Genomic DNA, 24,145 nt, shown 5'->3' with positions numbered 1-24,145 from the left:
AAGGTGCCTTGGTCACAGGATGCCGGGAGCCAGGTCACGAGATCCCACCCATGACAGAGTCATGAGGAGAAGACCTGACGAGCAGAGCAACTCAGGCCTCAGGGATTCTCGGAAGGCTGCCTCAGCGCTCACCTTAAAAATGATATCTGTCTTTCTAATAAACCTCTTCTTATTTTCTGTGACTTAAGTAGAAGGCCTTTCCTGATCTCTTCCCAAATAGATCAATCTGAAAACTTTAATCGACATAGCCCCTGACGGTGGCACCCTATTAGATTATCTAGGATATAGAGTATTTTAATCTAAACTTCCCTTGCTAGCATTTTAGTCTGTTTAACAAGTGTGCCTGTGCCTTTGGAGCTAATGTGTATGACTGCTCCTTAACAATAAAACAGTATTGAGAGCCTCCGCACAGAAAGCCCCAATGGGCACAGAGCCCTTCATAGGAAAAAAGGCTTATTAGGAAATATAAGAAATATTGCTTTATGAAACTGTTACTTAGTCTATATTTACTCACTATGTTTTTGCTCTTAACGTATTTAGCCTATATAATGAAAGCATAATAGTTAGAGATTTATATAAATAGAAGTTTAGCTTTAATACAAATAATAAGACAATTGTTAATTTAGCTGGTGATTTTTGCTAAGAACTGACCTTTACGCTACATTGTTTCAGCTTGCTATACCATGACTTTATGGGACCATATTCTTTTTCCTTAAGCTCAAGGCAAAAGATAGATTACAGGAAACAGGTTTTACTTTGAAACTTTCTGTTGATGAATTCTTTCTTTGTCATAATCTGCTGTGCCTGTATTCTTTAAAAAATGTAACTCTAATACGCTCCGTGCCTGATACAAAAGTGTTTTGGCTGATCAATCCTTATCAGTAAAGAGTCACAAGATGTTAGCAGGCCTCCACTCCAGAAGATGATGTAAACAACTTGAAACTTTTGTAACTAAGATATGCAAAACAGTATCCTGGTTCCGATAAGGGTCAAAAACTGCTGACCCCTTGAGCTGATTTGGCATGACTCTACACTTCACATTTGTTTCTATGTACAACTAAAGATATAAAAGCTGTCTTGAAAACAATAAAGTCAGGAGACACTATGAGACGCTAAGACTTGCTGTGTCTTCTCATTCGCCTCGCCCACGCCGTCCTTCCTGAGGAAACCCCTGGACCAGCTGGAGCAGGCCTCCGGCAACAGGAGACAATTCAGACCTTTTTGTGGAAATGAAAAGTGGAAAGTTGCAGGTGTGAAAACCATCGAAGCAACTGAAGTTGGTGTGTAGGATGGGGACAGTATTGTTGGTGTATCTGCAGGGAGGTGGGGGCTGGGGGTTCTGGGGAAGATGCCTTCTCAGAGCCTGGAGGGACAGAGGGGTGGCAGGTTCTGTGATGGCCCAGGAGGCTGATGAGAGCACCGCGGCCTGGCGGCCGAGTGGCAGAGGTGGGGTCCTCCGTGTGCTGATGGACTCAGGGAGGACAGTACATCTCACCGTGAATCTCAGGTGAGTGTGCTGTTTCTCAGCCCAGAGAGAGGCCGGGCCCACATGTCCCTGGAGTGCCAGGTTCCCAAAGGCCTGGAAGCCATGAGACTGTAAGAAGAATAAAGAAATAAAAAGGTAGCTTGTGGTCCTGAGAAGCATCAAAGATAGATACGATTTTATTCCAAAAGACTAAGAAAGTGACTTTTCCTGAATAAATGAGCATGGAGCAAACCATGCTTGTTTACCAAGTATTATAAGAATCGGGACACAAAAGTTCTTTTCCTTAGAAGAGACTCTTGATCAAGGCTCTTAAGTTATCATGGGAAGGGTCTGGAGATGTTAAGGATGAGACCTGTGTGTACACAGTCATGCCATGTGAGGTCCGCTTTTATTTACTGTCAGAGCCATTTCTGTGAGCACCAAGGTCAGGGGTGGGGTCATGACCTCTCCACTAGGTCTTACTTAGTCCATCTTCCAAGTGGTTTCTTCTTTGTGTAAAAGTTCCTGCTCTTTCTGAGGCTGCACTGAGCAGCCCGCCCTCTGTCCACGTGTTCTCAAGTAAGACTCTAGCTCTGGCTGAGCCCCTGCTTCTCTCACACGTGTGGCCCGTGTCCTTGTGACGTCAGCCTGCTTGTCTGTTTCCCCTGACCCCAGGTGTACTCCACCTGCCTAGGTCAGGCTAGCTTCACCACCCCACCAGCCCCGTTCCCCTTACAGGTGACCTAGTGGGCCTGCTCTCCCTTGAACAGCCTGTACTAGTTAACTGCTGCTTCATAACAAATTATTGAGAAAATTAATGTCTTAGAACAATAAATATATATCACCTCACACTGTTTCTGTGTGTCAGGAATGCTGTCCAGTCTAGATGAGCCTGCTGACCCCTAGGTCGGGGTATCATAAATTGGCATCCAGCTGTTACACGTGGCTCCTTTCTTCTGAAAGCAGGACTGGGTTCTGGAATCTGCCTCCAAGGGTGTCACTCATGTGCATATTTCGGTGCACAGGTGTATAAACTTCCATTTAGATGATAAGGACCCTGGTTGTTCAGACAATCACAAGGTGAAGGTACTCAAAACTTCTGTGATGGAGGGGATGTGAAAAGGACCTGCCCCTTCACCCTTCTTTGATGTTTTCTCACCCTAGGGGCCCAGAAAGCTCTGAAAATCCTCTGGTTTTCCAGGAGCTGTTTCCCTTCCCCGCTTTCTGAACATTTTCCTTCCCCCTTCACTCGCAGTATGGCCTGCCAGCAAGCAGGGATCATGGGGCAGCACATAAAATAGTAAACTGAGAAATCAGGAATCAAATAAAATTAGAGGCATAAAATGCTTGCAGGGTTGTTCTAATGACCACTTGTTGGCCCATTTGGCCATCCTGGGAACAGATGTCCTGCAAACCATGGACAGGCTTCCTACGTCTTCCTCCTCCCATGTGTGTGGCTTGGACACAGGTCACAGGCCCAGGTGTGACCCCAAGCCTTGTTTGTTTAAACAGGTTATATCCGTCTGTGTGTGTGCTCAGTCGCTCAGTCGTGTCCGACTCTTCTGTGACCCCATGAACTGGAGCCTGCCAGGCTCCTCTGTCCACAGGATTTTCCAGGCAAGAATACTGGAGTGGGTTGCCATTTCCTTCTCCAGGGGATCTTCCCAACCGGGGGATCAAACTTGCGTCTCTTGAGTCTCCTGCATTGGCAGGTGGATTCCTTACCACTGAGCCACCTGAGAAGCCCTGTGTCTGTCTGTACATAGCAGTAAACTTCAGGTTTGTCCCTCATGAATTATGTTTTAGGAACTGTGATTAAATCTGCTGCATTCATGTAGCCCAAGCCTGCAGGTAGTCTTTCGATCACAGGCTTCTGTTATTGGGATGTTTGCCAGTTTGTGTATGTGCACAAGAATGACTAGAGAAAGGTAATTTTATCACAGTAGTCATCAAAGGAGAGTTGACATTTCTGAGAATAGATTCTATAATGCACATTTTAAATGGATATTGTGGCCCAGTTAGGAGTTATGATCTTCAGCAGAAGTAATCTCATTTTCAACTTGACTCTTAGGGCCCAACTGTAGAGAAGTTTTATTCTTCAGGGCTTAAAAACCAGTGACATTAATTTCAAAGTGGTGTTTATTGGATTTAAGCAAAATACATTTCACATTTCTTACAAAGAATAACATGGGTATCATTGAATAAAGAGAAAAGTACAGATTGTGTTTGGAATAGTGATATAAATTTTTTTTAAAAAATTAGTAAATAGAAATTGTATATTGAAGGAAGACTACACCATGGACAATTGAGTTTTATCCAAGTTATAGAGGTTGGCTTAACTAACCCTGAAGGTCTAATTAATTCTCCATATTGATAAGTCAAAAGAAAAAGCTATATGGCCATTACCATAGGTTATTAATGAGCCTTTGGACAAAATAACATCCACTCTCAGTTAAAAAATCGCTCAGTGGGGTGGGGAGAGGAGCATTCCCCCATCATATGGTACATTCATTATACTGAAGGGTATGTGTATGTGGTTCAGCTTTGTATATACACAGATTCATTCACATGCACCTAAGATGCATCACGTAGTGACACAAGGAACACTAACCACAAAATGCATGCCTTAACCTAGTCTGAAGACAAGGGGGCAGAGGAAGGGAATAAATGGAGTGCTATGGGAAGAATTGATTTTGTAATATAAAAAATTCTCCATAAAAATATTCTACAAATGTTGTACAACCTCAATTAAAACAGTATTTTTTTTTTTGTGGAACTAGAAAAACTGATGTGGGTTTATCCAGAGGCATTATTGTGGCAAAATATGCAGGAAATTGTGAGAAAGGGGACAGGGCTGGAGGGGAGCTCTTTGAGACCAATGACACGCACACCAGCTCCTAGTGCATAAGAAATAGGGATGGGATGATGGCTTGAATGGGATGACATCTTACTCTTGTATAGGAAGAACATTTCCCTGAAATGGCTGCTCATAGTCAATAACTACATCTGCTTCTTGTTCTTGTCCAGTTCCATTGACCTGGCCCTCATTACAGTTTAAGAACTGATATCCACTTCACTTCCTGCAGCAGAAACAAAGCTCATTAGGCTCACACAAATTGAACAGAAAAAGGGGTGTGAGATGAGTGAATAAGTATGCAGTTACAGGACTATATTCTGGACAGGATTAGGATGAGAGTAGTGTACATTTCAGTGTGTGTAACATCATCATTATATATTATATAGATATGTATATAAATACACCTCTACATCTATATCGATGTCTGTTATTCTCTCTTTCTGGCACATAACTGACACATTTTTAAGTTTTCCTGGAGGGTGACAGTGGTCAGCCTGGGAGCAAGTGCCCTCAGACCGGGTGAGCAGGCCTGGGCAGGACATGACTCCAAGGTGGCCATGCAGTGTTACTTCTAAAAATGGCATCAGACATTATCTTGACTATGATTGTTCTTTCTCTTTATTCTTTGCCTAATTCATTGTAGTAATTTTTAACATGTACTTTCTAATATACCAAGAAGTGAGATGGAAAAACTGTCCCAAACATATTGTTAAGGGCAACAAGCACATTACATCCTAGTTATTCTCTGTGGAGGGTTAGATTAAAGAAAACTTTCAACTCCTTTTTTCCTATACTTGGCATTTGTGTGCATTCATTTCATGAACCATCAAAAAAAAAAAAAACAACAAAAAGACAAACAAGTTAACCACACAATGAGCTAAAGCCATTTTAATTTTTTTTTTTTATCCTTTCTTGCCTGGTGAACCTACAAGAGAGGAAAAAATTTTGAAGTCATTTGGGTATAAAATAGAGAGTAATCAAGAAATTCTGAATTCAGTATGTTTCAATTCAGAGAGTTAAAAATAAACTCCACTGATGTTAGTACCTTAAACCAGAGTCCCTCTTCTATGCGGCGGGCCCTGCTTGCTGATTTGCCGCTGTTTAATCTGAGCAAATGGCAGATTAAATGACTCTGCATCTGTGACCTGTCCTCTTCACCTGGCCGACATCAAAACGGCACGTCCTTTGACCCACTTAATCCCAGGTCTGCCCCAAGGACATAAGCTCAACTATAGCAAGAGCTGTATGCAAAACACATTCAATTCCACATTGTTTACAGTGACAGGAAACTGAAACAACTCAAATACAGTTCGTGGAACAGCTTAGCAAAATCGGGGAGTTTTGAAGTGGCCACAAAAAGTGACTTTTTGAAGTATTTACATTAGTTAGGAAAAAGGAAAACAGGAAAGAAACCAACAGTTTTTACAGTTTGAATATAACTGAATTAAAACAATCTTTGCATGGCTGAAAGTTCTGATGGTTTACATTGAAATGCTTCGCTATTTTCTGCAAATGTAAAGACTTCCCCAAACTGTATGAGGCCTTCTAATTGTTGTTGTTGTTAGAGGGGAAGGCAGATATGCCAGGATAATTCCATGTCTAATAGTGGCTTTGAGACTTCACAGCCTCAATCCCAGCTGACAGCCTCTGCTTCTCCCAGAGTTCTTGTTTTCTCTGCCTTGGAGAGATATGGGGTGGAGACACGGGGTGGGGAGCATCAGACTTGCGTGGGGAGCATTTGCTGCAACAAGCAGGGACATGGGGACAGCTGCCCACAGCTTCAGGGGCAGCTGCCCATGGAACCTGCCCTGGACCATGTGGCCGGGACTCCCCTGGGAAAACAGACAGGAAGGAAGAATGTGTCAAAGGAGGAAAGCGGCTGTCGGAGCAGAGAACGATTTAGACGCTGAAAAAAGGCCAGCGTGGAGGCCAGTTGCCGTGCCACAGAAACCCCGGGTCTGCCCTGGCCCGCTGTGGCTAGACGCGCTCTTTGCGCAGCGCCTGCTATTCTGGGAAGGAATCTTCAGGGAGCTGGCAGGTCTTTATCCCCGAGGTTTCCTCTGACGGACTGACGAGCAGGTGTTGGAGAAGCCTGTGTCAGAAATGTCACACACCCAGGGGCTCATCTTCACTTTCTACTAGAGCCTGTGATTGTGTTTAAATGTTTTATGCGTTTCTTCATGATGAAGAGGTCAGTATATTATTGCTGACACTTTTCCATAGGGATACAGAAAAATTGATTAAGTCCATTGTTTATTTATGATTTGTATATTTAATACTGAGGTTATTATTACACAATTCAAACCAAAACAGATTCAGTAGAGAAGAACTCTGTTGGTAATAAAAAGTGTTGACTTTATGATCTTAAGAAAGCATGAGACTATCTTGGTGTAAAAAAAAATTCATCGTGGGACTCCCTGAGGGTCCAGTGGTTGAGACTCTGAGCTTCTGCTGCAACAGGTACAAGTTCAATCCCTATTCAGGAAACTAAAATGCCACATGCTTCCTGGCAAGATCAAAAACATTCAATTACATCTGAAAAAGTAAGTCTTGAGATTCCTTAGAAAGCCACATGTTAGGTAAACTCCTAAAATAATACTCACAGCATAATCAGAAAAAAAAGTAAAAAGTGAAACAGCATATATTCAACTGCTGCACTCTTGACAAATAATTTTCATGAACTGAGTCACGTCCGTGTGTGTGTGTGTGCGCTCAGTTGTGTCGGACTCTTTGCGACCCCACGGACTGTAGCCCGCCAGGCCCCTCTATCCATGGGATTCTCCAGGGAAGAATACTGGAGTGGGTTGGCATTTCCTTCTCCAGGGGATCTTCCCGATCCAGGGATCGAACCTACATCTCCTGCTTGGCAGGTGCATTCTTTACCGCTGCACCATCATTGACCTAATGAATGAAGGGGTGGTAGTCCTCACTGGCTCTCCAGGCACCAGCCCACCTTGGTGTGTTCTCAGCCTGAGAGTGCCCCCTGCCCCCACGGTGGATCCACTCCCTTCATGGCTCCAGGAAGCCCCCACCCCCCGTCACTCCATCCAACAGCAGCTGGTGCATGACTGTCACAGAAATGCACAGCTGTTCTGTTCTGTGCCTGTTTCCACGGCCCCTCTGAAGTCTGCAGTGTCCCATCTCTGAAGGGCCAGGATGTGTGTCTGCCTGGCTCCCTGGGGAGGGGGGCAGCCGCCTGGGATGTGCACATGCTTTGTAGGTGACGTCTTAGCCGTGTCACCTTTCTCCAGGGGCACAGGTGTGACAGCACTGATGGTATCATCTGAGGAGACCCCTTCTTTCACTGAAGTGCTCATCTTGGACTCACAGATGTTGACAAAGCGCCCAATGCATGTTGGGGGTGGATGCTGCACAGACAGACGGTGCCGGCCCGCCACCCTAGAGGGGGGCTCAGGATCTGATTGGTAAGCTGAGGGCCCCACTGCCGACTAGGAGTGCAGAGACCTGGTGACCGGCCCCCATCCAACGTGTGGACACAACGCTGACGGCTTTTAGTCCTGTTTGGGTTCTGGGGACAACACGATCTGCATCCACTCATTTCACCTGACTGATGGTGTGACTTGCAAGTCACTGTCTCATGGGGGCCCCTGCACCACACGCTGTAAAACTTGCCCCCACTGAGCTCTGTGCGCATTCCAGAGGTGCCCTCCCCCACTCCTCCGCTGAAGAGGCCTCCTCTTGTGACTCCTCAGTACCTGACTACCTGCGGTGGCCACGGGCACCCCCAGGCTTGTGACCTCAAGCGCTGCCTTCCTCAGCCCTGCACTCAGGATCCCGGAAAAGAGGTGCCCATGACCCTGAGCCTGTGACCCTCTGGACTCTGCCCTCCCCGATTCGGTTGGTGATAGCAGCACCCCACAGTGTGGAACTGGGACCAGGCCTCTTGTGGAGGGCAGGGGTGTGGGGCTGAACCTGGGGCCCTGGCAGGTCCCACCCTCGAGCAGGACTTGTCCTCTCTGCCCCCTGCCCTCAGTCCAGGCCAGATGCTGGGGAGTTGGAGGAGGTACCCCGATCCCAGACCATTCAGCTGCCTGGGGACACCCAGAGATCACCTGAGTGAACAGAAACGGGAGTTGGCAGATTCTATAGATGGAGTTACCACCAGTGTGTGTGCAGGAACTCGGGGATTTGGGGCTACTCTCCCATCTCTCAAACCAAGTGTCCTGGCAGAGGAAGGGGGCCAAGGCTGAACAGCTGGCTGCCCTTCAGGCAGCGGTCTCAGCCCCGAGGCTGGCCGACCAGGGGCCCTGTCTGGGCAACTCCACGTGTGCCTGCCCCTGGCCTGGAAGCCCCTCCCTTTGGGTTGAAGGACTCCAGAGATCTTTGCTTTACAGGTACCCAAACAGAGAGCCAGTAGCAGACTTGTCTACATCTGCTAACCCCCAGACAGCCCTCCTGGGACATGCCTCATCCCCCTGGGAGTCCTAGATGTCATCCAGATGTCACCCACAGCAAGGACTCCTGTCCCATCTCAGAAGACATTGCTAGGCATGAAGGGAGTGCTTGGGGCACCCGCCTTCCACATACACCCCCAGCAGCCGATCTAATTAGTTCAGTTTAGAAGCCAAGGGACTCTTCCAGAGCTCTGATTGAAGTTAAACAGTACCACATGCCACCTTCCCACCTCCTGTGAGTGTCACCATTACTACAGGCACCAATCAAGCGAACTTTCTGCCCCTGGGGACTGCACTTCCCCCAACATTCCCACCCCCACCACTCAGACACCCCAACCACTTTTAGTGGCCATGAGGATGGGAACCTCTGAGGTTCTCGTTTCCGGGGGCCACCTCCCCACCTGACCCTGTCCCGCCTGGTCAGGGGCCTACTTTGCTTCCTGAGGAGCATTTGTCCTCCTCCCTAAAGATATGAGTCATCACCAAGGTTTAAAAGGATGTCAAAGTATTGTAAGACCTAAAATCCCATGTGTACCCTGTGTGTGCTCAGTCATGTCTGACTCTTTGCGATCTCATGGACTGTAACCTGCCAGGCTCCTCTGTCCATGGAATTCTCCAGACAAGAATATTGAAGTGGGTTATCATGCCCTCCTCCAGAGGATCTTCCCAACCAAGGGACTGAACCTGCATCTCTTGTGTCTCCTGCATTGGCAGGCAGGTTCTTTACCACTGAGCCACCTGGGAAGCTGTAGAGGACAGACGTCCTCTGGTCTCTTAGGGTGTGTGGCTGAGTCTAAGCACTAAACTGACATAAGATGGATGAGCAGAAGGAAAGCATACACATCTTACTGATATTTGACACATACTTGGGACCTTTCAAAATAGAATGAAGTCCCAAAGAACTGAGCAGAAAATTAAAAAAAAGTTTTTTTATTGGAATAGAGTTGATTTACAATGTTGTGTGGTTGTGTGTTTCAGATGTACAGCAAAGTGAATCAGTTTTACATACACGTATATTCACTCTTTTTTAGATTCATCAGTGGAAGGAGGCTTATCAAATGATTGGCAGGTCCCAGAAAGGAAGCACTAATGAGGTTGATTTAATTCAGAAGCAAGAGAAAGCATTGGAGTGTGTTCAGCAGGCTCAGTCAGCCTCCACCTTCCGCACTCACTGGTGGCCCAGGCAGCAGGTGGCAATGGGGTGGAGAGGCCGCCAGCAGTCTGGCAGGGAAGCACTTGTTTCAGCCATCCAGGTGAGCGTGGTGATGCTCGCGCCAGTCTGTGGAAAACGGGAGCAAGAGGTGCCAGATTCTCTTGGTGCTAGGAGCTCAGGTTCACTGGGATTTGAGTGAAGATGCTCAACGATCTTCACACTTCTAATTTGAGCAGTGATTACACTAATCCCGAGAGAAGAGAGGAAGAGAAATAGACCTAAGGAAGAATACTGTAACTGAAACCCAGGGAGAAGAAGCTCTTAGGAAAGGAGAGCCTGGCAGAAATCTTTCACGTGTTTCAGAGAGAAGCCAGCGCACTGTGGGCCAGGGGAGCATCGTCTGGATTTCTCTATCACTGAAGCGTCACTGGTGTTTGAAGAGCTGTGCCAAGGACTAAAGGGTCCCAAGGACTCAGAGGAAGGGGAGGAGGTGCAGACAATGTGTGTAGACCACAAGGGGGGGCCGTGCCAAAAAGAGGAGGGAGGGAGTGCCGCAGGAGATGAATCTTGGTGGTGTTTTCAATGGAACTGACCTGAGTCTGCTAGTGGAATGAACAGCAGCGCCTTCCAGTTGACAGAGTCAAGGGGGAGTACAACTGGCTGAGGAAGAAGGAACTGGGAAGTTTGAGGTGGTACCTGGTCCCATCGTAGGGGGCTAGTGTTGGGTCTGGTAGTGCCTGGTGTCTTCTCAGACTCTAAGACCGAGAGGGTGTGCGTTCATCACAAAGTTGAGAGAGAACTGAAAACAGAGATGTCCTGTCATCAGAAAGGACTGCAGGAGAACGTCAAGGGCTGTGGAGTTGTACCATCAGTTCTACCATCATTGTAGAACATGCAGAAGTCTTGTGGGAAAGGCATCAGCTATGTCACAGTTTGATGGGACACGAGCAGGGTAAACTTGCCCTGTGTCCAGACAGAACACTGGGGAAAGTGGATCCAGATTGTCAGCTGCAGGCAAGGTATGGAGGGGAGCCAGCAGCGGACTGGAGAGGTGCTGCCTCAGAGCTCACCCAACAGGACACACTTCTGGGAGGTCCCCAGGGGAGGCAGCTGGAGGGAGGGGCTGACACACAGAGAGGGGTTTGTGATTGTTGACATGCTGGACAGGGTCCAGGTGTGGTCACGGGAGTAGGTTGTTGAAGTGGAGAGGGAGACTAGAGCTTCCGGTGCTGTTGAAATATGCTGGGTGGAAGAGGGGAAGGACTGGGTCAGGGGTTGCTGAGGTTTCACATCCTCAACTCATTAAAAACCCTGAACAGCCACAAAATACCACACATACCAAAACACTTCCCATCTCAACAAGTGAACCGAAGGAGAAACCAGAATGAAATCAGTTGTCCATCAGTGAAAGGCTCTCAGCTGTAGAGCTTGAAGGGTGGATCAGGTCACAGAGAAAACTGTGGGCAGACCTGTAGGCCTGATCCTGGAGCTCACCCTTGGATCTTGGTGCCATTGGTGTCGGCATCTTGGTGTTGGATCTTGGTGCCATTTACTGCTGTGTTACCCCTCTAAGTTTTATTTCTCTCATTTATGAAGTGATAAAAATAAGAGTGCATATCTCATGGCATTGTTATGAAGGTTACTGTGGGAATAAATGTAAAGAGGTCAGCATATTTTGAACACACAGTGGCTTTGGCTAATGCTACCTCTTATTATAACACAAAGTCCATATTTCTGCTGCTGACAAATACGTTATCACTTTCTGACCATATTAGTTTACAATATTGGGATAAAGTACAACAGACTTAGTGGTTTGAAACAGCACCCATGCTTTTCCTTACAATTCTGCAGGTCAGTCCCACGGGGCTACAGTCAAGGTGCAGGAGTGCTGGTCCCCAGAGGCTCTCCAGGAGGATCCATTTCCTTGCTTCGCCAGCTTGTAGAGACGCCAGACTCCTTAAACTGTGGCCTGTCCCCCTCCTGACGGCCAGCAGCATGGGCCCCCCAGGCTGCTGATCTCAGTGGGCCTCGGCCCACAGTGGCTCAGAGCAGGGTTTCGGTCCCCCACCAGAGCCTGTGGTCAGTCAGTGCAGGGAGAGTGCTGAATCCAAGCCATTACACCACCAGGGACCAGGGACCAGGTGTGGCCTGTCGGCTGTGTAGAGGTGAATTTCCTCATGGAGACGGAAAGTAGTGAAACTAGTAAAGTGTCTGTTAGGAGGAAAAAGAGTACCTGTGTAGACACATGGGGGGCTCAGAGATAGTCATGCCCTCATGGTGGTTTGGACAAGACCTGTGCTTCTTCTACCTGATTGAATGCTACCGCATGAGTCTAATTAGTTAAGGAGGACAGTTTACCATCATTTTCTTCAAGGTAACATGCAACAGTGGGGTTCTTGTCCGTGATTTGAGAACTAAAACCTACGGTGACATTGTTTTGTAAGTAGTCTATTTTTTCTTTTTTCAAAGAGAAATAGATCAATGAAAATTTAGAAAATTTAGAGGGGATAGCAGAAAAAGTTATTACCCATAATCCCAGGATTCAGAAATGACTAAGGGTTTTTTTTGTATTTTGTTTTTGGTTTTGCACTTTTATCTATGATGACAATCTCTCTATTTTAATTGAGGATATAGAACATTCATATTTATGTATTTATTATTATCCATTTTTATTGGAGTATAGTTGCTTTACAATATTGTTAGTTTTTGCTGTGCAGCAAAATGAATCAGCCACACATACACATATCTGCTCTCTTTTTAGGATTTCCTTCCCATTTAGGTCACCACAAGGCACTGAGTAGAGTTCCCTGAGCTATGCAATAGGTTCTCATTAGTCATCTATTTTATACTTGGTATCAAGAGGGTATAAATGTCAGTCCTAGTCTCCCAGCTCCTCCCACGCCCTCTTTGCCTCTTGGTGTGCATACATTTGTTCTCTATGTCTGTGTCTCAATTTCTGCTTTGCAAATAAGATCATCTCTATCATTTTTCTAGATTTTATGTGTAAGCGATATTATTTGATATTTGTTTCTCTCTTTCTGACCTACTGGAGCTTTCCTGTGAGGACATACAGGACCCTGGGGGAGGGCGGCCAAGCTGGTCTCCAGTCTAGCCTCCCAGCTCCAAGTAAATCCATCTCTGTCTTCAAAACTCAGCAGTTTGAGCCCAGAGGAAGGCCAAACTCGCTAGCGTTGCTCTGTTCTTATTTGCTCTGCAGTAAATACTTCCAAGGGAAGATACTTGGCTAGTGAAATTTTAGCACTTTCAAGTTCATATGTGTATAATACCACCTCCTCCTCGTTCTACCCCTAAAGGTTTCGGTGCATGCCTGTCCAGTTGTTTTGTGATCTACATTATTTTAAGTGTTTGAACATTGCTGACTGCTTGCAAGCAGTGCACAAGCTGTGGTCTTTGATCAAAACCAGTGCTACTTCCGGATGACCTGAGACCATCCCTACAGAATGATCCACCCTATCTTTCCTTGTGGATGATTTGTAGCCACCATTTGGTTTTAGTATTTTTCTTTCCTTTTTCTTTATGAAGTGTGATTGGGGTGGAAAACAATTAGAGTGGGAAGGGAAAGTGTGGTAAATTCTGAATTAAAGGAGACACGTGTATTCAAACCCAAATTGGGGTTTGTGCATGTATTTGCGAAATGACAGTCAAGGGTCTACTTCCTGACTGTGAATCAGAACATAAGTGTGTTGGAACTCGTTCCTTTAAAGGCTTCCATGGTATATGTTAACCAGTGAAGCTAGTAGAGAACGAAATGATGATTTCACAATTATCTATCCATCCTCCCAGGATGCTGAGCATGCATATTTCAACTTCCGGAACTTCTTGCTCTGAGAATGGCATTAATCCTCCCTCTTCAGCATAATACCAACATTGATGTTCAAACAACCTTTTCTGGGTGCTTATCACAAGAGTGGATCACTTTCCTGGAAGACAGTTGTCCGTATTTTCTGATTGTTGCTGATGATGGCCTGAGCCATCTACAGATACACCTTTTCAACTTTTTAATCCTTCAGTCTTGGTCAATGAAGGTCAATGCTATGCTCTTCTCTGGCCAGTCGTCTGATATCCTTCGACTTTATGCAGAGCAAGTACAAAAACAAGATGTTTTTCCGTAAGGTAATTTCCACCTGAAAGACAAACTTTTAGAATTTCACAAAGTTTTCTAAATTACATGACTCGGTTTTATTTTTACCTGTTTTATGGAAATTATCATAGGTTTAACAGAGAGGTATAGAAATGATAATAATAAAATAAAAATGCTTTCATTTACTGGGCAGTTATTGTCATAACAGTAGTGCTTGGCACTTTCTGTAGATCACTTTGTTTAACCTTCACAGTGATGCCGTGAGGGAGGTGTTAGTATCATCTTTGTTTTGCAGATCATGAAAGAGATACTTGAATAAATAATCTGCCCATTGTGTGTGTGTGTGTGTGTGTGTGTGTGTGTGTGTGTGAGTTGCTCAATCATGTCTGATTCTGCAACCCCACGGACCGTAGCCTGCCAGGCTCCTCTGTCCATGCGATTCTCCAGGCAAGAATACTGGAGTGGGTTGCCATTTCCTTCTCCAGGGGATCTTCCCAACCCAGGAACTGAACTGGGTCTCCTGCACTGCAGGCAGATTCTTTACTGTCTGAGCCACCAGGGAAGCCCCATCTGCCCATTGTCAACCCCAGATGAGTAATAGAGCCTGGACTTGAAAAGACGCAGCCTGACCCCAGTGCTTCTGTCCTTAAGTGTGGCGTGTCATTCTGCCTCCACTTAGGAAGGCCAGACACACATCCATGCACTAGTGAAAGGGTGGTGACTGGCAGCTCTTAATGAGACAACAATGGAGAAATTTGATGAAGAAGGCAAATAAATTAAATACCATTTTTCAAAAAAATTGGCCCAGTGGTTAAGAATCTGCCTTATAATGCAGGGGATGTGGATTTGATCCCAGGTCAGGGAACTAGGATCCCACATGCTGCAGAGCAACTAAGTCCATGTGCTACAACTAGAGAGTCTGTGTGCCGCAGTGAAGGATCCCATGTGCCACAACTAATACCTGATGTAGCCAAATAAATGCATATTATTTTAAAAGGAAAATTAAAAAAAAATTATTGGCCATGTTGCGTGGCATGTGGGACCTTAGTTCCCAGACTAAGGATCAAACCCATGCCCCCTGCACTGGAAGTGCAGAGACCTTAGCAGTAAGTGGACTGCTGAGGAAGTCCCTGACATAAAATTATTTCCTAACAGAAAATCATTAGTAGAATTTTCGAATTATTTAGAATTTTAATCCTGTGATCTTATTATTTTGCTGTATTGGTAAAATTGGTAATGATTGTAATATACTTTTGAGAGTTCAAAAAATGCTCACCAATTTTAGAAATCTGGTTCCTGTCTAATTTTCACTACTTATAGGGAATTTAGAATATGAAGATAATTCTACATATCATCAAAACGATTTTTGAGTTAATTAACGTTTTTCACTTTTTTTGAGTTTAGTGTCATACCCCTCCGGGCATTGGAGACATCCATCATAAGATAGTTTACTCTGCTTCCATTAGAACTTCAGTCATTAAACTATCAGAGAAGGCAATGGCAACCCACTCCAGTACTCTTGCCTGGAAAATCCCATGGACGGAGGAGCCTGGTAGGCTGCAGTCCGTGGGGTCACTAAGAGTCGGACACAATTGAGCGACTTCACTTTCACTTTTCACTTTCATGCATTGGAGGAGGAAATGGCAACCCACTCCAGTGTTCTTGCCTGGAGAATCCCAGGGACAGGGGAGCCTGGTGGGCTGCCGACTATGGGGTCGCAGAGGGTTGGACACAACTGAAGTGACTTAGCAGCAGCAGCATTAAACTACTTCCATCTCTAGTTGCCTGCAGTGAGCAGGAACAGCCTTGGGTTCTTTTCTTAATTAAATTTTTTTTATAATGATAAGGTGTCCTATAATCAGTATATCTCATTTTATTCTGTTAGTGCAATTTCTGAGTCTGAGTTTGAAGAGTTCTTACAAAACTTCCTTACTAAACTTTCCATAAGAACAGTATTTTTTAAGGGAGGACTTATTTTTGGTAAAATAATTTATATGAACACTCACCTTACAGAGGTTATTTCATTGATCAATTTGGGGACTATGTGAAAAGCACATAAAATGCTATGTTAATTGCTGTTGCTGGATGTTTATTACCGGGTTGGGGGTTATGCTGTTCTCTCTGCTTATGTTTGAAACTTTTCTAATAGAATATATTGCATTAAATGGGTAAATAGTTCCTTTTTGAGATGTTGAAGATGTTCTAAAATTAGACTGTGATGGTGGTTGTACACAGTTTTGTAAATTTATCAAAGCCATTGAGTTATACCCTTAGAGTGAGTGGATTTTATGTCATGTTAATTACACCATCATAACGTTGTTAAAAAATGAAATGGGTCTAGACAAAAGTTAATTTGGCAAAAACAAACTAGTGCTGTTTGGCAGGTTTTAAAAGCATTGTTGATGCTCTATAATTACATTTGGGCCTTAGGCAGCATCACTAAGAACTAAGCTAGTGGAGGTGATGAAATTCCAGTTGAGCTCTTTCAAATATTAAAAGATGCTGTTAAGTGCTGCACTCAATATGTCAGCAAATTTGGAAAATTCAGCAGTGGCCACAGGACTGGAAAAGGTCAGTTTTCATTCCAATCCCAAAGAAAGGCAATGCCAAAGAACGTTAAAATTACCGCCCAATTGTACCCATCTCACACGCTAGCGAAGTAATGCTCAAAATTCTCCAAGCCAGGCTTCAACAGTACGTGAACCGTGAACTTCCAGATGTTCAAACTGGATTTAGAATTGCCAACATCTGCTGGATCATCAAAAAAGCAAGAGAGTTCCAGAAAATCATCTATTTCTGCTTTATTGACTAGGCCAAAGCCTTTGACTGTGTGGATCACAATAAACTGTGGAAAATCCTGAAAGAAACGGGAATACCAGACCACCTTACCTGCCTCCTGAGAAATCTGTATGCAGGTCAAGAAGCAACAGTTAGAACTGGACATGGAACAACAGACTGGTTCCAAATCAGGAAGGGAATATGTCAAGGCTGTATATTGTCACCCTGCTTATTTAACTTATATGCAGAGTACATCATGTGAAATGCCAGGCTGGATGAAGCACAAGCTGAAATCAAGATTGCCAGGAGAAATATCAGTAACCTCAGATAAAGGGATGACACCAACCTTATGGCGGAAAGGGAAGAACTAAAGACCTTCTTGATGAAAGTGAAACAGGAGAGTGAAAAAGGTGGCTTAAAGCTCAACATTCAGAAAACGAAGATCAAGGCATCCACTCCTTTCATTTCAGGGCAAATAGATGAGGAAACAATGGAAACAGTGAGAGATTTATTTTCTTGGGCTCCAAAAGCACTGCAGCCATGAAATTAAAAGATGCTTGCTCCTTGGAAGAAAATCTATGACCAACCTAGACAGCATATTAAAAAAGCAGAGACATTACTTTGTTGACAAATGTCCATCTAGTCAAAGTTATGGTTTTTCTAGTAGTCATGTATGGGTGTGAGAGTTGGTCTATAAAGAAAGCTGAGCACCGAAGAATTGATGCTTTTGAAATGTAGTGTTGGAGAAGACTCTTGAGAATTCCTTGGACAGCAGGGAGATCAAACCAGTCCATCCTAAAGGAAATCAGTCCTGAATATTCATTGGAAGAACTGATGCTGAAGCTGAAACTCCAATACTTTGGCCACCTGATTCGAAGAACCGACTCCTTGGAAAAGACCCTGATGCTGGGAAAGATTGACGGCAGGAGAAGAACAGGACGACAGAGGATGACATGGTTGGATGGCATCACCAACTCGGTGGACACAAGTTTGAGCAAGCTCCGTAAGTTGGTGATGGACAGAGAAGCCTGGTGTGCTGCAGTCCATGGGGGCTCAAAGAGTCAGACACAACTGAGTGACTGAACTGAATTACATTAGTGTATTTTTTTTTACTTAGAAATATATAGTAACAATATTATCTTCAATATATGATTTTCTATAATTGTAGAGTAATGGAATGTTTTATTTATGTGACTTGCCTTCCTTTCGCAGAATAAGAAGAACATTGAGAATGCTTATAAGGCGCTGATGGAGGAACTGGAGGAATGCCAAGCTTTACTGTTAGGACGTCTTTTTGGAAATTTAAAATGGAAAACTATGTTGGAAGAAGTATTGAAGCTTTTAAAAAAAGCTTTTTATTTGAATGAATCATTTAATTGTTAAGAAATATGCAATAATTGTAGAGTTTCCATATACTTCTTACTCAGCTTTCCCTCATGTTAACATCTAATGTAATGAAGGCACCTTTGTCAAACCAGGAAACTAATATCACTATAATGGTAAAGAATGCACCTGCCAATGCAGGAGACACAAGGGACATGGGTTCTATCCCTGGGTGGAGAAGATCCCCTGGAGGAGGAACTGGCAACCCACTCCAGTATTCTTGCCTGGGAAATCGCATGGACAGAGCAGCCTGGTGGCTAGAGTCCACGGGGATGCAGAGTTGGAAATGACTGAGCACACACACACACACAATAATATTAACTAACAAATATATTAATAACAGACTTTAATAGACCACTTTTGCTGATTATCAAAAAATTCTTCACAAAGTTTATTTTTATTGGATGTGTAATAGCTCTCTAATGCTGAATATTTAAATTGTTTGAAAACTGGCTTTAACAAATAACTCTGTAGTGAATGTCTTGGAGCATAAATCTTTGTACACATTTTGTATAGCTCACTAACCTACATACCTGGAACTTGAACAGTCAATCCAAAAGTATCAACATGCTTAATGGAAATCATATGTACTGCCAAATGGCTTTGCAGTCACTCTGTACCTATTTATACTCATCGGCAAAATGGAAGAGAAAGGACTTATCCTGTGATTTCCAGTGCTATTAACCTTAAAATATACTTTGCTAATTTGAAAGTAAAAATACGCTAGCTCATCATCTTTATTCCTAAAGAGGTTGGACGCTTTTATCAATATTTGTATTTCTTTTGTAAATTATCTACTCATCTCTTATTAAAGGCTTAGATACTTTCTTATTGAGAAAGAAGCTTCAGTTAGACATGACTGAAGCTCACTTACTTCAGTCATGTTTGACTCTTTGCAACCCCATGGACTGTAGCCCGCCAGGCTCCTCTGTCCATGGGATTTCCCAGGCAAGAATACTGAAGTGAGTTGCCATGCCAAGTATTATTACCTCTTTTATTGATGAGCAATGAAGTCTCAGAGAGGGCCCAATAGCAAAGATACAGCACTGCTGCTGCTGCTAAGTCGCTTCAGTCGTGTCCGACTCTGTGCGACCCCATAGACGGCAGCCCAGCAGGCTCCCCCGTCCCTGGGATTCTCCAGGCAAGAACACTGGAGTGGGTTGTCATTGCCTTTTCCAGTGCATGAAAGTGAAAAGTAAAAGTGAAATCGTTCAGTCGTGTTCGACTCTTAGCGACCCCATGGACTGCAGCCTACTAGGCTCCTCTGTCCATGGGATTTTCCAGGCAAGAATACTGGAGTGGGTGGCCATTTCCTTCTCCAAGTAATCTGGAACTGGAACATTTTACAAATGCTTGTCTGGACAAAGCAAATTGAATGCGAGATAGTCTCTGCAGACCCTTAAAACTAGTCCTGTGTTTAATTCTAGGAGAACATTAAAAGCTGTATTGTGATTGTTTAATTGTCTTTGTATCAGATTGTAGTTCAAGTACTGTGATGGGTATTTGAAAATCTTGATGTGTGCTTTTTACCCTTAGTTAAGATAATGATTCAGATGGTAAAAGATTTCTTCAATAAATATTGCAAAATTTCAAAGATGGTAAAATGCTTTTCTGATAAAAAATTAGTTTTCAGTCATTTTATTTTAAAAAATAAATAATTTTGATCATTTAAACGATGTTATAATTTAAAATCACTTTCAAGTTGGACTTTTAAATGAATACAGGTCACAGGAAAGGGCATAAAGGAGAAGAAAAATGACAATACTCACAGTGAGTGTTGGGCCAGTCCAGTTTCAGCTGCAGTACATGGGCCACTATCTGGTACACGATGAGAGGAAAGATCCAGACCCCAGAGTTCAGGACTTTATTCCTGACACCTAGCAGGTAATGCCTGAATTTTCTATTGTATTATTAAATCTGATCTCAGAAGCTACTCATGATTGTGGTTCCTCATATCATGTTTGGCATGAAGTTCTTAATATTGAATCATGTCATTTAAAACTGCCACAGGAAATGTCAAATGTGGACTTTTTCCCATTTAAAGAAAGTGAATTTTCCACATCATCCACTTTTTGTAAGTGGACCATCTTCTTGGAGGTGTTCTGGTGGATTCACATGTGTGTACTTGAAGTTCCGACTGTATCATACGGAGCAGCCTCCAAGGTTCCCCTGAGTCAGTAGGGTTCCTGTGTAAATACAGAAAAGTGCACAGATATTCAGGGAGGTTTAACAGTATAGACAGTCATTTAGGTATTTATAGCCCATATCTGGGACCACAGTAACTGCTTTTCCATAAATATGTGTAAGAATAATATTGATGGATATAAAATTAGGAATAGAAGGGTGCATTTCTGCATTGGTCCAACCTTATGAATTAAACATGCTTAGCTACAAGAGAGCCATTTCAGAGGTTCACTCCCACAGGCTGTCTCATCAGCGTCTGACTTTATCCTCCTTGTGTTGGTGCTGGTGGTGCTGGTCGCCCACAGGGTCTCTGCTGCTGCTCAGGGGCAGGGCCCAGGTCCTTCCTGCCCGAGGGCTGACCTGGGGCAGCCGAGGGCTTCCAGGAATCCTACACACACCACACTACTGATGCTGCCTTCGCTCTGAAATGCAGCCCAGAGTGGACTTGGATTCAGATAGTGAGCAGGGTGGGGCTTTGGAGGGCTGTTCTGTCTTCTGCCCATCACACGGGCTCTCGATCCTTTGACGAGTCATCATTTTGATGAATGAAAGCGTAGGCTGAGGGATGAGAATCTGTTTTACTGAAGGACCCACAGGCCCTCTAAAGTAGGGCAATTCTTCTCTTTACAAAGGAGAAGATAAGTAGTAAAATGGCTAATTATTGATTTTTTTTCTATTCAGCTACTTTTTCACCCTCACAAAAATACATATTCTTAGATCTTCATTTCTCTAAGCCAAAGTGCACTTAATGACAAGTCATCAGAAAGCAAATCTGCCCCAAAACAAGATAATTTGTTCTGACTCAGTCTCAGTTTTTCACACAAAGCCCACCTCTGTATGCTCAAAAGCACTGCGGTTCTCTCTTCTGGGAGAGGCAGTGAGCTCCTCACAAGTTCTCTAGGATCTCTTGGCGTGTTTTCAGCTCCCAACCACTGCTTTGCGGCTCAGCGTTACCCGGCCCAAGCTCGCTCTGCTTGCAGCAAGTCAATAAGTCGGGAGGCGAGTTGTTGGAACAAAGGATAAGAATTTTCATCAGAAAGCCAGCAGACCCAGAAGATGGCAGACTAGTGTCTCAGAAAACCATCTCCCTCAGTCCCAGTTCAGACTCCTTTTATACACAAGAGAGGCCCACAACCAATCACCAAGAACGACCACTCAGGTGGCTGGTTGACAGTTGCTCTTAATGGTCGCTTGCTTGGGGGAGGGTCCCACTGTGGCACTGACCCCCGAGGGAGACAGGCTGCTAGAGCTCACGTCTGCCCTGCTGCCAATAGAAGGGAATTATGAGGGAGGTGTCTTCACGTATTGGTTTTGCTGTCATACTGCACCTGGTGCTGACGAGACAGTGCTCTGAATCTGCAGCAAGAGCTCCTGGACAAGAACGAGTCTGTGGTCATCGTGGCCCCCAAGTCCTCAGGGAAGACTACGCCTCCTACTACTGCATGGAGAGGGTGCTGCATGAGGGCAATGAGGGGGTGGTTGTGTATGTGACCCCCACCAAGGTACATCCTGGGGCTGGAGGTCATGCCAGGGTGACAAGGGGGTGGTCGTGTATGTGGCCTCCATCAAGGTACATCCCAGGGCTGGGAGTCGTCCCCGGGTGACAAGCGGGTGCTCGTGGACGTGGCCCCCATCAAGGTAACAATCAAGTGAATTTTCTCATTTACTCCTGCACCTCCTCTTTTGAAATAAGCCCAAGGTCATGTGGTAGATTAGCTCACTTTATTTTTTTTTTCCAGTTTATTTTTTCAGTTTTTATTGAGGTAAAATTGACATGTAACATGTTTGTTTCGGGTGTACACCGTAATGGTCAGTAATGGTGTATATTGTGACGTGATCACCGCAGTAATTCTAGTTACCATGAATCACCTCATACAGTTATACCTTTTTTCCCCTTGTGACGAGAACTTTGGACTACAGTCTTGGCAGCTTTCAGGTACACAATGTTGTTCAGGTACACAGTGTTGTTAACAATAGTCACTGTTACATCCCAGGACTGACTTACAACTGAAACTTTGTACCTTTTGACCCCTTCCCACATTTCTTCCCCTGCCCCCACCACCATCCCCACCAACCAACAGTCTGTTCTGTTCCATGAGTGTTACTTTATCTTCTGTGTTTTCTCCTTCCAGTTTGAAAGCCTAAAGTAACACTTTCCTTGGAGGGTTGTGAGGAAGAGTCTGGACTTGCAGCCTTGTCGTTCAGCTTTTTGCTGTAACTGAGCGAGGCACTTCCATTTTGCTGGGCAGTGTGGAGTCACTAAGGACCCCACATCACCTCTGCCCTCCATGGGGCATATCCAGTCTGCTTTCGGGCACCAGTTCCTGGCCTGTTCCTCACACCCAGTGGTTTTGCCATATTTGTTTTATGGCTAGAACCACCTAAAGTCAAACTTAACAACAAAGTATGATCTTTGGTATTTAGACGAAAGTTTGACTTCCAGGAAGTATAAGTTTGCATATCCTCATTTACAACCCCTTGTTTTTAATGTGATTATTCTTCAGAAAGGCAGATTTAGTTGACATAACTTTGATTCTACAGATTAAAATGAGATCTCACTCCATTTTACTGATGTTTTTAGGAAAATGTAGCGTTGAGTGACTTAGGGTCAGACTCAGAACCAGATTGATCAACATGTTTAAATGAAATTAGCACTTTAGTTTTTATCGTAGCTTTTCCATTTTTCACACTTGTGAAAGCAGTAAGTGTTCATAGTAAGAAATGAATCAAAAATACATCAAGAAAAATTAAGCTTACTGGAAGTGGAATTGCTAATTCAACACAGTACATATTCCTTTTCTAAAAGTTTTAGAACCCAAAAGTTTAGAAGCCAAATGACTCTTCTAAAAGTTTAAATCTATTTTTATTCCCTCTGGGAGTATATGGAAGTATATAGTCTCTTATTTTTTAACAACATTCCTATCATTAAAAAATTTTATTTCCATGCTGATAAAAAATTTCCATCTCATATTAAATCTGCATTTCTGTGATTACTGACTGAAAAGTCTTCCCATATGATTTCCGGGCAGAATATTTCTTTCTTCGTGAGCTACTTGTTCATGAAATCTGGCCATTTTCTTTTTCTTTTAGTGAAGGGGAATTCCCTTTTTATTGATTGGCCAGAACTGTATTTAATAAGTATATTTCTTTTTTTCTCCAAATTATAACCAATGTACCTTTGTCATTTTGTCTTTTTACTATATTGTGCTTATATTAATGGTATTTTGTTAATATTTGTGTAGTCAGATTTATCAGTATTTCCATTTAGCTTTGCCATGTGTGTGCTCAAATATATGAAAATATGTGAAATTGTTCACTTTCTAGTATCTTTACGCTTATGTTTTCAAGTTTATATTTTAATCTAGGTGAAACTTTCTAGGGGCACAAAGTATGAAGTAGAGAGATGTGTGTGGGTTTGCACATACTCAGCTGGCCACCACCTGCCTGGTCTGGGGTGAGGATCACCTGTACCCTCACAGATAGAGTTCTGGAGGCCGCCCCTAAATATGAGGACCACATGTCCACCCCACTGCCCACCTCGGCCATTCTCCTACATAGACTCATGGCTTCTCTCTAAGCCTTGATCACCCAGGATCAGCTGTTTGTTTCTCGTGTGGCAACTCTTCCTGTCTTTCCCTCTGATGAAGCTGTTTTTCCCATTTTACTTTAGGTGGAGGCTATGACCAAGGTTTAGGCATAGTCACCCAGCTGGTAGACAGCCTGTGGGTCAGTGTATGAGGGCAGATGGGAGGAGAAGGAGGTGATGAACCCCCTGCCCCCGCCCCCAGCAGCACGTGTTTCCAGACAG

General features: G+C 44.1%; 1 pseudogene; it reads left to right on the top strand.

Annotated features, from left to right (window-relative positions):
* Positions 1-19,908: 19,908 nt before the first annotated feature.
* Positions 19,909-24,145, top strand: part of LOC145515811 (putative ATP-dependent RNA helicase DDX60) — a 39,859-nt pseudogene continuing 35,622 nt past the window's right edge.

The sequence above is a fragment of the Giraffa tippelskirchi genome, chromosome 1 (assembly GCF_054371585.1).
Source record: "Giraffa tippelskirchi isolate mGirTip1 chromosome 1, T2T-mGirTip1v1.2.pri, whole genome shotgun sequence".
NCBI classification, from domain to species: domain Eukaryota; kingdom Metazoa; phylum Chordata; class Mammalia; order Artiodactyla; family Giraffidae; genus Giraffa; species Giraffa tippelskirchi.
This window is presented reverse-complemented; position numbering and strand designations above follow the sequence as displayed.